The sequence below is a fragment of the Pygocentrus nattereri genome, chromosome 4, assembly GCF_015220715.1.
Source record: "Pygocentrus nattereri isolate fPygNat1 chromosome 4, fPygNat1.pri, whole genome shotgun sequence".
Classification (NCBI taxonomy): domain Eukaryota; kingdom Metazoa; phylum Chordata; class Actinopteri; order Characiformes; family Serrasalmidae; genus Pygocentrus; species Pygocentrus nattereri.
The window spans coordinates 50,466,078-50,477,282 of NC_051214.1; the positions used below are offsets into that span (position 1 = coordinate 50,466,078).

An 11,205-nucleotide genomic window follows, 5' to 3' on the forward strand; every position below is an offset into this window, starting at 1 on the left:
AAAACAGGTAAATATAAGGTGTCAGATGAAATTATCTTAAATTTAGTCAGAATATCTAATATTTCAAATTTTGAGATTAAGATAATTGTGTAAGGTAAAATGATCTCCATGCGTTTTCAGATGATTTTGTTTGATTGAAGCTTATTTCTTACAATGAGCTAATCTTATCTGCCAATATAGAGATCATTTGCTTCACTTAAACCACAGAAGTGAGTTTAGTAACCGGAGCGTTATGGCAGTCTCCAAATGAGAGATATTAGGACTAGATTTAAAATCATTGAATTTGCTGGTGTGTATATATATATATATATATATATATGTGTATGTGTGTGTGTGTGTGTGTGTGTGTCTGTGTGTGTGTTTGCAGTGGGGGCACAGGAATAAATCTGGAAAGAAAGAACGTAGTAAGATGTAATGTAAGTGTTGTAAAAAGCTATTATTATTATTGTTATTATGCACAGACATATCTAGTCTACAACATGGCTAGTGTTGTATTTGTACAGTCCAGACCATGTTCAGACCCCCCCCCCCCTGTATTTGGGGGTCCCATGTTGTCTGGCTGCTTTAATCGGGGACTGTTTTAATTGGGATTTGTGCAACCATTTCACACCAAACCGCTCTGAATCACTCCACACACTGGATTATGCAGGAATTTTAGAAAATTGGTGGAATTCCCCTGCAACTGTATCAGTGTAAACATATTAATTGTAATAATAACTAACTTTCAATGCTGTGTTTATTGATTTATTAATTGTAATCTAATCTGAGCTGATCTCCGGCTCCTCTCCCCGCAGTGCTCTGTGTGCTGTATTGATCGGGACTCCAGGGTCTGATCAGATCTATTAGGAAATCCATTAGCTCTCCTAATGAACAATCTGCATCCTCATTCTGCTCTCGCAGTAACGTCTGCGCCGAGCTCGGAGGGAAAGTCTGAGGGAAACTCGCACTGCTGTCGTGATCATGTGCCTAAATGTCCACGTGATTTGATTCACACTGATGTTCTACCAGCGACCCGTTCAAACAGGTACAACCTGGGGTTTGTCGAAATCCATAGAGCTCCACTGATCTATAGAACTGAAAGCATCCGTGTCAGGGGAAACAACATTCCTCCTTTTCTAAAATGGAATTACTCATTTTCATTGTTCATAATTTTATTTATTCCTGCTCGAATAGATTTACAGCTTCAGTCTTCCAAAAACATTATTATTCTCATAATGTGCCTCTCTACTCACCCTCTGTCCGAAACGCTGTTAGAGCTCCTGTGTCTTTAAGCCCCGCCTCCGAATGAGCCCAGTGTGCCTTGATTGGTCAGCTTAAAAAAATTCCTTACACTTAAAAAATCAACAACGTAAAATTTGACCAGGGACACCCAAACTTTTGCTCTACACATTGAGCGTGTAAAAGAATCAGTTATACTGTTAAAAAAGGTTCTTCAAGGGTTCCTTAGTTCTATGTAGAACTATGGACACACAAAGAATCCTTTGCATGATTAAATGGTGAAATTGTTCTTTAGATTGAAGGAAAATGTGCTGTAAATAGTTTTGTGTAGCACCAAAAATGTTCTGCTATTGTTTCAGTGTCAGACTTGTACCAATGGCAGAACCATTTTTGATGCTATATGCTGTAGAACCATAATCCAACACATTGTCCATTAATCAGAGGAACCGTTTCACCACATGAGGCATGGGACTGGTTCTTTGAGTGCCCGTGGTTCTTGAAGATCGACCTTTTTTAAGACTGAATATTACACTGCGTATGGTTTATCTAGAACACGCTGTATTCCACAGTGTTCTCAACAGAGTCCTGATACATCGGTGATATTCAGAGCAGATCCCCATGAGGAGAACAGCCTACAGCAGCTTAATGAATCGTTTGGAAAATGACTGCAGAAGTTTAATTAGTGATCTCAGGAGCTTTAATGAATAATTCAGCAGACGATCATCTGCTGCCGTTCTGCCAACAACAGTTTGGTCTGTTTTGTCCTCCAGACTGGACGTCTTATTGTGAACTGTGGCATCGTTCTTTCTTCTAACCTGGATTTGGTTCCCTTCACAGCATCGCTGTTCATCTCTGCTGAGAATGTTTGCCTAAAAACAGCTCCTAAAAACTTCTCAATAATAATATTCGTAATAACAATAAGAGAAACCATCACTGTAACTATTATATATACGCTAAATTCATATGTAATTAATAATTATTACCATTCCTAGTAGTAAAAGAACTAGGATTACTGTTATTATTAGTATTATTATTCAATCAATCAATCAATCAATCAATCAGCCTTTATTTTGACTCGGAACGGCATTGAGGGCAACCCTCATTTTCAATGTAGCCGAGCATTTACAAAAACAGGGATTAACATGACAAAGAAAATAATAACTACATTTAATCATTTTAAATTAAAAGAACATTTAAAATAACAGTGAATAAAAGATAAAAGTAGATAAAAATAGATCTTGAGATTTAAATGATAAGAAATTAAGATCAAAAGTAGATAAGAAATTAGTAAGGTAATAATACAATATCACAAATTTAAAAAAGTAATGATAAAAAACTATTTAGAATAAAATGAGAGGAAATAAATAAATAATAAGTAAAAAGAGATAAAGAACTAAGGAGAACTAACACAAAAATAAAAGTTACAGATAAATAAGATTAAGTAAAACAGGTGCAGGCGGTCTGAAGGTGGTAATTAGGTGGTAATTATTAGGTGGTAATAATAATAATAATAATAATAATAATTATTATTATTATTATTATTATTATATAGGCTCCAGCATCCCCCTGCGACCCTGGCGGAGAAGCGGCTTAGAAAATGGATGGATGGATGGATGGATGGATAATTATTATTATTGTCTAGACAGTGTAAAATATTGTGGTTATACACTGAGCTCATATCACCCTCGTTACCTCGTTACACAGTTCTACTGCTGTGATATTACGCCGTATGCAGTTAATTACTATTAATACTATTAATTAATTTGGCCTTAAAACTTACGACTTTCGTTCCCTAACAAACAAAACACACTGAACTGGTGCGCCTACTTCTAGACGCCTTCACTTCCCAGAGCCCTTCGTCTCTCATCGGCGTGTTGCTTGGCAACTGTGTTGAGTGCTATGTGAGGCAGTGTGTTAGAGGAACGCTGCTGCCCTTCATGTGGATTTGGCTGTTCTAACAGAATCGGGTCAGTGACTGTGGAGCCTGGAGGGGGTTCGACTCTTCTGCTGTGGGGGGAGGCGCAGACAACCTGGCAGGATCTGGAGCGCCTTCAGCAGCTCTGACCACCTTCAGGAGCATCTGTGAGCAGAACAAACAGCCGGGTAATTGTTAAAGGTGCTGTTGCTGGACCCTCGGAAACAAAGCCCCCGGCTATGCTGTTTCTGGAGACAACTGGAGCAGGTGGAGCACTCAGAATGCAGGTAAAGGAAGCTGCTGTGATACTCATACCTATCTGGTGTTGAATATGAAAATACAAAGCATCTGTGGTTGGTGGTTCTGTATCCTAGTAGGATTTCTCTGTTAGCCAGATAACTTAATCCAGTCTAGGGGCTGTATTACAGAAACTTCCTGTCCTTATGTCTGAAGATCTGACAGGTCCAGATACGATTTTTCACAAATTTGTGTTACAGAAGCAAATCTGATCTTCATTTACGAATTTTATTATATCTTACAGCATCTTAACTCCAGTTAGGAAGTCTTACCTCACTTGATCAAAGCCAACGATCAACTGTCATGTCTGTTTCCTAGCAACCGATTATATATATATATATATATATATATATATATATATATATATATATATATATATATATATATATAGCTAAAATGTAAACAAATAATCAAAGTAATCAATTTAGTTAGACAGCTACAGTTACTGTAAAAAAGGTCAAAAAAAGTTGTAAATACTGTGAGAGCGCCCCCTGCTGTTTATCAGTGTCGTGGTTCGACAGTTTCAGTCTCCATTTCCCAAACGCTTTAGTCGAGTGTGCTGATGTTATTCCTCCTAATAAACAGACACACTCTCCTCATTATTCACCACCATCACTGTGATATTTTATCATCAACATTAACACAGGAATGTAATAAGAGGGATGGTGTCTGGAGAGTCTGAGATTTAAAAAAAAAAGTTAGAAAAGAAAATCATCTCACAGTGGAAGCAGAAGTTTTACAGTAAAAATACATGTAGCCTCATTATGCTATTAGTGAACTATGCTGCCAGACACAACTGCCTGAAAACGATAGAAACGGACACTTGAACAGAAGCTCAAATACCGTCGGGGTTTATCCTAAAGTTAGGACAGGTATTAGGAGATTTAGTCTAGTTCCTGTTAGATGGTCCTCACTTTGGGCTTAAATTGTCACACACGGTTCTTTGGTAATGATGTCATGAAGAACCAAAAAAGAATCAATCATGATTTGTGACAGTAGGTGAAAATGCACCTGAACATAAAGAGAGAGCAGTGATGTGTAGACACACCTTGACCTGCATTTTATAAAAAACAATACAAAGACATCTTCAATGTTTTGCCTTATCAACTTTATTGTTTCACTGTAAATATATGCTCAATTCTGAAGCTGATGCCTGCAACACATTCCAAAAGGTTGGGACAGGAACAATGCAAGACTGGCAACATTGTCAAATGTTCAAAAAACAGGTGATGCAGTTATGCTTGGGTATAAAAGGAGCCAAGAAAGGCTGAGTCATTTACGAGTGAGGATGAGTCTTGAAAGAAATGCATGAGCAAAAAAAATAAAATAACATTCCTCAAAGAGCAACTATAAGGATTTTAGGTGTTTCACCCACTACAGTGCATAATATCATCAGAAGGTTCAGGGAATCCAGAGAAACACCAAGAAACATTCTGCATCGCTGCATAATCAGAGTGTAGGTGCTAGACTGCCTTCTCATTTAAATCGTGTGATGTATGGTGCATTATTTTAATATTCAGAATGAGCATATATTATATCACTGCTTTCTGCTTTTATTAGCCTCTCACACACAGTTTGGAACTGATTTTGTACACAATGGACCAAAACAATGTTACTTCAGGGCCTTGGTCATAATGCACACTTGGCCTGTGCTAAAGGACCACACAGCACATGTCAGCAGATGGTTTCCTTAAGAAACTCAATTAGAAAGTTCTTCATTGACATTTCTGCAAAGAACCTTGTTTTGGTCGCCTTCATTTTTAAGCACGTTGCCTCTCAAAACAGCCCTCTGGTCCTAGATTAGCTCTGTCCTACATATACTGCATAAACACACCTGAGTGAATGAAGTAGCTCTTCATCAGGTGAGGTGTATGCCTTAGAGCATGTGCAGGACTGAAATACATCAAGATTGATCTGCTTCAGCAGTGATCGGGATCACCAGAGACTGGACTAGTATCTGACTGGACACTGCAGCAGGTGGCAGGAGTGACCAGGTGAAGAAGAACTGAGGGTTTGACCTTCTGCTGAATTCTGAAAGTCAGGCTGGACCATCGTTCTCCTGATGCTGTATCAGGTATGCACTCAACTTCTTAAGGAAAACAGTTAATACTACAACTACTGCTACTACTAATAATAGCAGTTGTAACCATGTGTGATACTGTAATATAATACAGTGTAATGTTATTTTACAAATACAAAGGCTAACGAGAAAAGGAGCTTCAACCAACTATAAAATCAAAAAAGCCTATCAAGAAAATGGTGCACCACTCTCTCTATACCAAGGCTGCCTGAATCTGGTCCTGGACATCATCTACCCTGCAGAACCTAGCTTCAACTAAAGGCCTTCAGGAGCTTCTGACTGTCAGAAGTGTGTGTTGGGTCTAAAATCTCCAGGGTGGTAGTTTGTCCAGGACCAGGACGGAGCACCCCTGCTCTACACCATACCGAAAAAGGACTTTTTTAGATTAAAAATAGTTTTAGCCTGCATTCAAGGTCCCATGAAGCTCATGTTCAACTTCCGATTCATGTTCATGTCTCCACTACCACTGTATTAGTGCTTACTGGAATAATAACTTTATATTTTTTATATAACTTTATATTTGTGATATTTATATAGTATAGTTTATTTCCAGCACTGAAAAGTGATGTTTTTGACATGATTGATGCCACAAAGTGGCTCATAATGAGCCGGAGTGGTCCACCACTGTCATAAGGTTGGTGTAGTGGATAACACCTCTGCCTTCTACACTGTAGACTGGGGTTCAATCCCCCACCTGGGTAAACACCCTACACTATACCAATAAGAGTCCTTGGGCAAGACTCCTAACACCACCTTGGCCTCCCTGTGTCAAATGATCAAATTGTAAGTCGCTCTGGAGAAGAGCGTCAGCCAAATGCTGTAAATGTAAATGTAAGCTTAGCCATGACTGGTTAAAAGCAGGACTCTGATTGGTCAGAAGCTTGGCCTGACATCAGCACTATGATGCTCTCTGACGTTGGGTCACAATTTCCTGGAACTTTGCAACGAGTGGCATAAACCACATTACATTAGTTGCAATTAATGGCACTTTTAATTTGACGCAGGCTGAGAAATATATCTCCGTCATTTTATGTAACAACACTTCTGCCACATTTGTAATTAGGGGGCAGTCGTGGGCTGGAGGTTAGGGATCTGGCCCTGTGACCGGAAGGTCGCCGGTTCGATCCCCAGGGCCGACAGTCCATGACTGAGGTGTCCTTGAGCAAGACACCTAACCCCCAACTGCTCCCCGGGCGCTGTGGATAGGGCTGCCCACCGCTCTGGGCAAGTGTGCTCACTGCCCCCTAGTGTGTGTGTTCACTAGTGTGTGTGTGGTGTTTCACTTCGCGGATGGGTTAAATGCGGAGGTGGAATTTCCCTGTTTGTGGGATAAAAAAAAAAGTATCACTTAATTACCAGGAAGCAGCAGTATAGACTTTAGATCTCTTTACAATCATGTACTTATGTTTCTTCACCCTCAGTGGTTCATTTTAGAGCCTTGGGCAATTGATCACAGGGTTACGGGTTCAATACTCTGCCCTTAAACAAGGCACTTAACCCTCTCTGCTCCAGGGGTGCAGACAATGCAGTGACAATAATGGTGCTTACCTTAAATTCGATGTCCTCACTTACAATGCTCTCACACCTTCCTTCTTTGGTCCAAGGCTTCAGATCTTTCAAACCAAAAGGTGCCTTGGATCAAAAGACCAAAAAATCAGTCTGACCAAAAGAGGTGATCTCAGATCTCAGATTTTTGGACTTTCCCTTTTGGTCCCTACGCCTGGTTTGTTTGCTACTTTGTTCTTTTGACTCTTCACCAGTTTTGTGGATTTTGCCTTGCCTTGCCCTTTCTTGTGATGTTTGCCTTGGTTAAGCACAAGGCTGGTTCCCTAACCTCCAGCTCATGACTGCCCCCACAGGATATAATACACACAGGAAAGAGCGCTCAGTAAGTCTCCAGAGAAAACAATACTTCACAAAGATCTGAACTAAAGCCCGGGCTTGTATCCATCCAAAATTATCACATGACCAAACTACACAGCTGCTAGGAATCAATATTCAGGTGATCTGGATCTCTGATAGGTCGATGGTGTTGTGTCCTGGGTCATGCGATCCTGCAATGGATCTTGGGAATTGTAGTCCTGAAGTATATGTGGATTGATAGCAGATGTGACGTAGGTTCACCAGACCACTGAGTAACAAAAACCGTACCGTAAAAAGCAAGTACCGTATACAGAACAAACTACTAGTGTTGGTGTTTAAACCCCTGCATGACCTTGCCCCATCTTACCTAAGAGGTCTGCTTCAATCTTATACTCCAGTGCGGACTCTTCGGTCCTCTAGCCTGCACTTGCTTGAGGTCCCACATTTTAAGCTAAGCACCATTGGTAATAGAGCATTCAGTGTCGCAGGTCCAAAGCTGTGGAATGGTCTTCCTGATGAACCCCGAGCTTGTTGATGTTTTTAAATCCCGACTGAAAACTCTTCTTTATAAACTAGCGTATGGTTGATATTATGTGTTTGTGTTTATGGTTATGCATGTGTCTATGTATGTATTTATATGATCTTAATTTTTATCTACCTTTTTTCTTCTTTTATTATCTATTGTACAGTGTCTCTTAAAAGGCACTTTTAAATAAAAATGTATTATTATTATTATTATAAAAACATCAACACCACACAAAGGTTAACAGTAATTTGGTTCAATGACAATTCATCTTGAAAAAAAGGCTAAAAATACCAAAACACATACTTTGTTCACTGAGAATGAGGGTCTTTATGTTGAGGCCACTAGATGGAGCAGATGTGGTGTTTTACTAAGGGGCTGCACAGATTGTCAGCCTGTGAGAGTTTTTACATTGGGTTGAGTCTTGTACATGGTACCGAATGCCTAATACACACACACACACACACACACACACACACACACACACACACACACACCTTCTAAGCCGCTTCTCTCCCTGTGTGTGTGTGTGTGTGTGTGTGTGTATTAGAGTGTGAATGTTGCACCTTTTTCCAGATAAGTTTGCAAAATACGCAATTAAAAAAAAAACATATGCAGACCTACATATTCACAACATGAACAGTAGAAGATAGTAAAGATGTAATGACTAGTTAGACAAACTACTGCTGCAAGGTATAAACCGGGCCAGTAGGATCACAGCAAATAAATGACCTTAACTTATTGACATAATGTCTTAACATACACAGAATAGGACATTTATAGTGACCCCGCCTGTTGAAAGTTCCAGTGGAAAGGATTTCTGCGCGTTTCTGCATGATTTAGATGTTAGAGATGTAAACGTAGTGATTCAGTGTGGCTTGGTGTGTAATGGTTCAAATGTCTTTACAGTGGTGGTGATAGGAACCAGGGGTCACCACGACTACACAAATAACACAAGAACACAACTATAGATGTTATTTAGCATCCAGAACCACCAGTAAGCCTGCACATCTTTGGGGCTATTTTGCCTCACAACATATAAACTTATGTTTCCTTGCATCATGAATGGATTTTACGTTTTCAAAACTATCAGAAAACAGCGTCTCAGTCATCAGGCAGTGAATTCAGAACCATTTCATGTAACAGCTTTTAGAGGTGGACGTCTGGTTCCACCACTGTGAACAATTCTGACTCAGTATGTTTCCCTAGAACAGAGTGTTTCACACCAAACCGCTTTTGAGCCTTTTAATTAAAAACTGGTGGAATTACCTTTGAATTGCCTCAAGTGGAGGAGTTCAAGTGTCTCGGGGTCTTGTTCACGAGTGATGGTACAAGGGAGCGGGAAATGGACAGGCGGATTGGTGCTGGGTCAGCAGTGATGCGGGCTCTTTACCGGTCTGTTGTGGTAAAGAAAGAGCTGAGCCATAAGGCAAGGCTCTCGATTTACCGGTCGATCTACGTTCCCACCCTCACCTATGGACATGAGCTTTGGGTAATGACCAAAAGAACGAGATTGCGAATACAAGCGGCCGAAATGAGTTTCCTCCGCAGGGTGGCTGGACTCTCCCTTAGAGATAGGGTGAGAAGTTCGGTCATCCGGGAGGGACTCGGAGTAGAGCCGCTGCTTCTTCACGTCGAGAGGAGCCAGCTGAGGTGGTTCGGGCATCTGGTTAGGATGCCTCCTGGACGCCTCCCTCGGGAGGTGTCCACAGGCAAGTCCACCCGGGAGGAGACCCCGGGGAAGACCCAGGACACACCGGCATGACTGTATCGCCCAGCTGGCCTGGGAGCGCCTCGGAATCCCCCTTGGAGAGCTAGTGGAAGTGGCTGGGGAAAGGGAGGTCTGGGCCTCATTGCTTAGGATGCTGCCCCCGCGACCCGAACCCCGGAGAAGCAGAAGATGATGGATGGATGGATGGATGGATGGATGGATGGATGGAAATAGAAGAATTTGTTTATTGTACACATATGTATTTAGGCAGAATGGGTCATTTATCACTGATGCAGCTTTTACATATATCTGTGGCTGTTCATATCTCACATGTACTTCTGTAGTGTCTTGCAGTGTACAATGAAATGGACAATAAACTTCCTAATTCTGATGTTGGCGCAACACAGCCTGGCATTGGAATCTTATATACTGATATAAACTGATATTCACTGATATAAACTCACATTCAGTTCGTTTCTTTTGCTGCCTAGCACAAAATTTGCAACATTATCAGTTTAGGCAGGACAGAGTCTGACTGCTGGACCTGAATATGTTAGTAATCATCTGCAGAAGTATGAAGTTGAGCAAACGTTCAGATCAGCAGTAGAAACTTGTCCAACACACCGTCATCAGGTTTCTCCCAAACCTACAGGACACATGACAGTCAGTCTCACCAGTTGTGCTCAGCAGTAACTCCGTCTTCTGTTTCTCGTGTTTAAAAGGAATCTGTCGTGTTTATGCAGACTGGCTTTAGGAGGAGGCTCTTCACCCACCACAGGAAAATGCTAAACTATGCCATGGGCCATGAAGAGCCCAGAGAGCAGAAGAGTGAAAGCAGGGAGGAGTCCATTCTAGCCTTCCTGGGAATCGCTGGAACCATCCTTAACCTCCTGGTCATCATCTTTGTCTACATCTACACCTCCATTTGAACAAAATCCATCACATTGTGATGCAGATCAATTTGAACTGTGGAACAGACAGAGTACCCCTCACTGGGGGTTATGGACAGTTCCTGGACATCAGAACAACTCAACCTGTTACTTTATTGGGTTATTTATATTTTATTCCATTTGAGAGCGCGTAGTCTGTTCATACTGTTCATAAGTTCTGAGATTCACATGGCCAAGCACAACATCTCTGTAAACGTTTTGAAACTGCTTTTGGATGATTTTCTACATGATCCTGTTTCTTAGACGGTAGAGGTCGAATTAAAGCTTATATTCTGAAAACATGTCTGCTGTGGTCTGTTCTGGGGTCCTGGAGATCAGTTTGAACACACATAACCTTGATTTATTACAGCTTCCAGTCTTTTCAGGAGACTCACTTACAGTTTCTCTGCAGACACGCCTCCAAAGCTCAGTCTTAGAAGCTGGTTGTTCATTTTCTGAAGTAATCAAACCCATTCAGTGATGGTGAGGTCTGGACTCTGGAGTCTGTCCATTATTCAGCCTCCTTTTCTCGGTGAGGTTCTTCTTGATCAGCCACACGTCCTTTCAGACCCACAGCGCTGAGTGGTCTTCTCACAGTGTCGCAGGTCTTTCAGATCTGAAGCAGCTTGATCTTCTCCTCTCTCTCAGAGATGAAAGCTTCAAGTGCTG

General features: G+C 41.1%; 1 long non-coding RNA gene across 1 annotated transcript; it reads left to right on the top strand.

Moving 5' to 3' along the window:
- The first annotated feature begins 3,094 nt into the window (after positions 1 to 3,094).
- LOC108413843 lies at positions 3,095 to 10,948 on the top strand. The gene is made up of 3 exons (XR_001856806.2): positions 3,095 to 3,420; positions 5,357 to 5,504; positions 10,330 to 10,948. It is a non-coding gene; the product is annotated as an uncharacterized LOC108413843 (long non-coding RNA).
- The last annotated feature ends 257 nt before the right edge of the window (positions 10,949 to 11,205 follow it).